Source organism: Xiphias gladius, chromosome 23 (genome assembly GCF_016859285.1).
Source record: "Xiphias gladius isolate SHS-SW01 ecotype Sanya breed wild chromosome 23, ASM1685928v1, whole genome shotgun sequence".
NCBI classification, from domain to species: Eukaryota; Metazoa; Chordata; class Actinopteri; order Istiophoriformes; family Xiphiidae; genus Xiphias; species Xiphias gladius.
In genome coordinates, this window is record NC_053422.1 from 21,985,316 (window position 1) to 21,991,332 (window position 6,017).

Below are 6,017 nucleotides of genomic sequence, written 5' to 3' on the forward strand. Positions count from 1 at the left end.
AAGAACTACTCATTAGTCACAGACTTATTAGCATTGTATCTAGCAGTATGTTTGCAACCCAATTAGCATTATGTAACTTATAGTTTGCTGTAAGTTTGCGGCTTTCTTCTTTCAGTCAAGCTGTCTGCAGCAAAATTACATAATTAGTGCTTAGTTCCTTATTCTTGATAAATCCTCAGGTGCTTTTGTGCATTGTTGTCTAACACTTACCAAAAAATGCATCAGACACGGAACAGAAATGACCGCTGCTCAATCTGTCCGTCCTTCCCTGTTCAAGCAGGTGCTTTCCCTCTCTCCTCACTAATGTCTCCAGATCTCTGCACTGACCTCAGCTCTCTATGACTCATCCCGTAGCTTGCTGGCTTCGTGTGTCAGTGTATGTGTGTGTTGGCTGTGTTCATCGGTGTGTGTCGACTTCCCGGATCCCTGCAGGTGTCCGTGTCAATAATCCACTGGGCAGAACGAAGAGAACCAGCCGAGGCTACGGCCGTTGTTTTCAGCGTTGGCCGTTTCGTCTGTCTGCCAAGACTGAGTCTGTCTTAATGTGATGCTGAAGAGGTATGTCTCCTGAGTCTTATCATACTGAAATAGTTTTTGGTCGGTTATAGAGGAAAATAATTCATAGGTTCTATGTTTTTTTCTGAATTTATAACTGTTGGTATATTTAATTATTGTAACAAATAAGTGAATGAAAAAAAATGTCACACAATACCTGTGTTACTGATGTCATATAAATTCCTTAGTCCAAGTTTGAAAGTTTGTAAGGATGCAGCTAAGTATGTCTGGAGATAATGTTCTGTAATGCAGTGATGCTGAGCAAGGGAACAATAAAGTATGTCTTATCTAATTTCTTACATTACTGTTGTCATTCAGATTAGCCTGCCAGCAACTCCAAAGCCTCCACGCTCGCTGCATCTTCAGCATTTATCCTTTGTAGCGATAGAAAACAAGGCACTGTGGTTTAACATGGAGTTAGCCTACGTTTTGGAAGTATTACAGACCATCAACAGATAACGTGTTGGCTACCCCGAGAGACTGTATGTTGCGTTCCAAATCTTCACACTCTCAATCTCCGAACAAGCCACTTCTTGAATGTAGGCTGACCAGTGGATAGCCAACCGGCTAGGAAGACAGAAAGTGTGAAAAAGACAACTTTCTCACATGCTCTGTGGAAAAGACACATATTTCTCCACATGTGGTGGATGCTAGCCACTACCTACCACCTCCAGGCTCTGTGTCAAGCTACCATGTCCCAGACCAGTATCTCCAATTAACGGACAGACATGGAATTCATTTCTACCCTCCCATCGAACCCTCCGGGTAAGCAAACAAACTGAACCCACGAAAATGTTGAAGTAATCTAAGTAAAAAAACAAAAAAAACCCCAAAAACTGTAAACCATTTTTGATGCTATACAGACCAAGCTACTACTTTCTGGAGAGAATGTCACCAGTGCTGCTTCCACTGGGTGTTTCTAGCCCAGTGTTTCAGTTGTTAGCTGTTGATATCTAATATACATTATTCAGCTGAAAGGTAAGAGTTTTCTTTCTTAAGTCTTAATCACATTCCCATGAAGTTTTAATATTTTTTTCAAATAAAATGAAAATGAGACAGTGACCATGCAATTAACCAACTTGACAGACATCTGTTTTTCAGATTTGTGTTAATCTGTGAGTCTATTTGAATATTTTTCCTGTCAGTTGAGCGTTAATGAACTTCATTGTCTTCAGCTCACCTTGCCTTCTCCTCTTTACGAGCTTGTTAGTGTTAACTCATCAGCAGGGTCAAACACTCTGAAAACACACATTACAACACAGCCAAAAGATCACATTACACACTTTGAATAAATACAAGGCAATTTGTCACTGTCATGTCAGAGTTGCCCCTTCCTCTGTCTGCCCTCCGCCTCTCTCATCCTTCCCCCTACCCCCACTCCTTCTCCACGCCCTGCCTCCTCAGCCCCAGCACAGCAGCAGGAAGTAGTAATGGTGATTGTATTAACCTCTCGTAGAGAGCACTGACCTTCGCTTCTGTTCAGCAGGAAGTATTAGTCCAGGAACACACACACAGACATATGTTTGAAAGCGTGCACACTCATACTACAGGATTCAACAAAAGTTTAAGATTTTGGAAGAACTGGGGGATTGTGCAATTTTTAAAAAAGCTTTTTATAAGGTGATGTGTAATAACGTGTATTACAATATTGGAACAAATTCTGTCAGGTTTGACTAACAGCAGTAGTTCTGGAGTCAGTCCAACGAGGGCCAGTGTCCTTTAGAAAATACTTTTGGACTTCATTGTGTCTCCCAGATGTCCATTGGTGTTTTTCTCCCAGGAGCCAGGGAAAGCCTGGTCACCTATCGCATTATTTCCATCTAACTATAAATGGATAAATCTCTGTCTGGCTGTCTTTCTGTCTGTCCTTTTTCTTGACCACCGCTCATCTAATCAACTTCAAACTTCATGTGTATATTGTTGAAGACCCAAGGACCCAGTGTCAACTGTGAAGTTTTTTGGATGAGAGGTTCTCGAGAAACACAAAAAGAGAAACAGCAGCCCTAACGACACCCCAGCCCTGTCGGTTGGGGCTGGGATGACTTATCCACGCAACCGATGTCATCAATTACGACAACAACAAGTCGCAAAGATGGCTGCGCCTTGTCAAAGCATGAATTCAAAACAAGCCGCAGCTACAAAGCCTGGCACAGTGTCATCTAAAGTGTAGGACTATTTTAGACAGAGACCCAAGCTCTGCAAACTGGAAATGGCTTATCACAGCAGTACAACTGCTATGCATGGTCACTTGAAGCGACACCATGCGTCCTCTGACGTTGTTATTTGGCTGTTGTATATTTTCTTTTTCCTTTAACGGCCATTTATGCTTGAGAAAATGGCTTAAACTAACGTTACAGACTGTTGTTACGGTCTATAAATTGTTATAGATATTTTGCTCGCTGATGCAAAAAAAACATTTGCCAGTGATTTTCTTAACCGTACATAACTCCCACTGATGGAATAAATCCATTTCATACCCCTTTTAAGTTTTAAGTCAAATTCTTCAGTAAAAATACTGATTCTCCAGTTCAGGGAAAGGGTTACTATCACACACAGCGATTAAATTAATCTACACTCACTTGCCAGTTTATCCCTTCATGAGGATCATAATGTTCAGTTTTTATTGAAACTGTTTAAGAGGATGTTCATTTATTTTAATGGTCATTTCGGAGGCTGTAATTTGTGGTGTTTTAAAACTGTTTATACTGAGAGGTGTTCCTAATATTTTGTCAGCCGCAATTTATATCAGTGGGCTGGACAAAATATTAGGAACACCTCCCAGTAAGTATACTTGGTTAGGTATCTGACAATTAAGGTCTAATATTATTATTATTATTAATATCATAACACATCAGTGACGTGGAAATTACATGATGGTGATTAGATGATTGAATTAAAGATTGAACTATTAATGAGATAACGATGCACATTTTGAATGGGAACTGCACTAGTTTTAATAAAAGTTTAACCAATTCTTTTCACAGTTACTGTATTTGTATCACAGCAGGTGCACTGGGAAATTATATAACGTGGATATCGAGCACTTCATCTCCACGAAAGAAACCTTTGTCTGACTGTCTCACTTGCTCTTTACTCGCTCGTGGCTTGACTGATTGCTAAACAGCCCACCATGGCTGTATGTATTAACTTCCAGTGCAGTTGTTGATATAATGGCGATTATTGCTTGAATGTACTGTGCCTCATATACTTTCACCGTCAAAATCGATGTGTTGTTATATGCTGTCAACACAAATAGACAGTGGGCGCCAATGTCCCCTTCACATTTCCCCAATTCTGCATATGTGGTCAAGTCACATATTCTGCCATGTGTGATTTGTAATGGTGCTATAAGCTAGGTAAAGAATACTGTGGACATGTGTAGGCTATTTTATAGGTCTAGCGTTGTGCTGAACTGAACTTAACAGACAACAGACTGAATGTACTACTGAACTGAAGACAATCAGAATCAGCACTGAACATTGCTAAAAAATGGTGAGGCCTTCAATTTCTGTGCGATTGTTTTGGTTAGAGATAAAAAAAAAGTGAGAAAACTGCACAGTCAGTGACCACGAGCCTTTGACCTGAACGGAAAGAGACAAGTTGAATCAGCAAAGTGATTTGTAATTTACGCCTCTAACCTGAACGGTTTGCATTTATTTGTAAAATAACAGCGCCAATATGTCCCAGTTCAGGCCTCATTGTCTAACACCACACCAGTGCCAAAGAGAGTGCTCCAACGGTAGTTTCAGGATTAATATAACTGGCCCAGTTATATAGAGCACAGGTGGCCTCTGAGATTTAAATAGGCCACAAGCACTACCACTGTTAGCTGACTGAAAAGACATTTGCAATATTTCCTGTATTCTCCCGTAATCACTCATATCCTAAGGGATGAATGTCAAAACATTAAATACTGCTTCACGTCACTTCCCTTGAGAGTTACAACCTCAGTTGGCTTATTTTCATTGCCAGTTTGATAGAAGATTAATGTATCTATCACCACTGACTCCCCGTCCATGTGATAGCTTGCCAAAAATATCACTCACCACTGACACCTTTAACAGATCAATTGGAAAAGAAAAAAGGGCAACTTAAAGCATTTTCTGATTATTTTATAATAATAAAAATAATAAAATGTACATTAGCTGTGACAGTATAATAGAAAACATTTTCTTTTTATACTTTATAAATTAGATGTACACTTTTGTCTGGAACAAACCCTCTTATCTAGTTGGCCAGAGAGGAAAGCCTTTAATAAAAGTATTTCTGAGAGATGTGTGTGGGGCGGAAGAGGTGCCCCATGTGAGTGTACGGGGGGGTACGGGGGTGTACGGGGGTTAGCACAACAGCTCAGACCTCCTGCACTCTTTCATCTGGCTGTTTCAACATCCCTCTGTCCCCTCCACCCCTTCCACTGCACTCTCTTAAACAAATCCTCTTGGTTCTGACAACCTACTAACTCTTAAATAAATCCTGCCCAATGTGAGATCCCGGCCATTCCCTCCTGACCCAGACAATACCCCTCCAAATACATACACACACACACAAACATACACACAGAGTGCTCCAGGTCAGAACTGTGACCTATCCAGACTTTGACCTGCGCGGGTGAAATAGTCAAAGTCCTTGTGGACTCAAATGTCCTCTTGGCTTCTAAAACCGCAGTCTCTCCTTTACTTTCTTTTCTCCTCTTCTCTTTCTCGCTCGCTCTCCTTTCCCTCGAGCCCCTCTGGAGACTCAGTGATAACCAGGGTAGACGGGAGGAGGAAGGGAGCGGAGGAAAGAGGGATGGAGGGAGGGGGAGGAGAGTGGTGAGAGGGAGTTGTGATGTCCCGACTCAGGGATATTTAATCCTCTCTGTGAGGGGCGAGCGTCTCTCTCCCTCTGTTTGGCTTTTGGAGATCAAAGAGGCCGTTCAGATCCTGGCAAGATCCCTCGCTCTCTCCTCCTGAGTGGACCAGAGACTCACACAGACACACACATACGCTTAAGTAGCCTACTTGCGGTGACTGGCGAGGATGTTGGTGGTGGCGGTAATGAGGCAGTGATTGATGGGACTTTATGCTGCTTTACCCCACTGTCTTAAACCACCAGTATATGAGTCTCTGACTCCAAATAAAATCAAATCTGTGTGCAGAAGAAAAATGAGAAGAGAAAAAGCCCCACATTTGGGTTGAACTTTAGCTTTATCTCCATGGATTTACACTATTTAAAAGATAACTTCTTGCTCCTCACCGTGACTCCCTATCTTCTTCAGGTGGCAGTCAGTATAGTCGTAGTATAGTCATTCATCTGCAGTCTGAGAAAGCACCAAATGCAATTTTGTTTCGAAGTGTACTGTTGGCTTCAGGCCATGACCATAATGCTAATGTGGATACATTTGAAAAACCATCCTTTTTTTTTTTTTTCTGGCTTGGCCCTCCACCCACACTAAATTGATAATTCATTCCCAGGAAACAGAT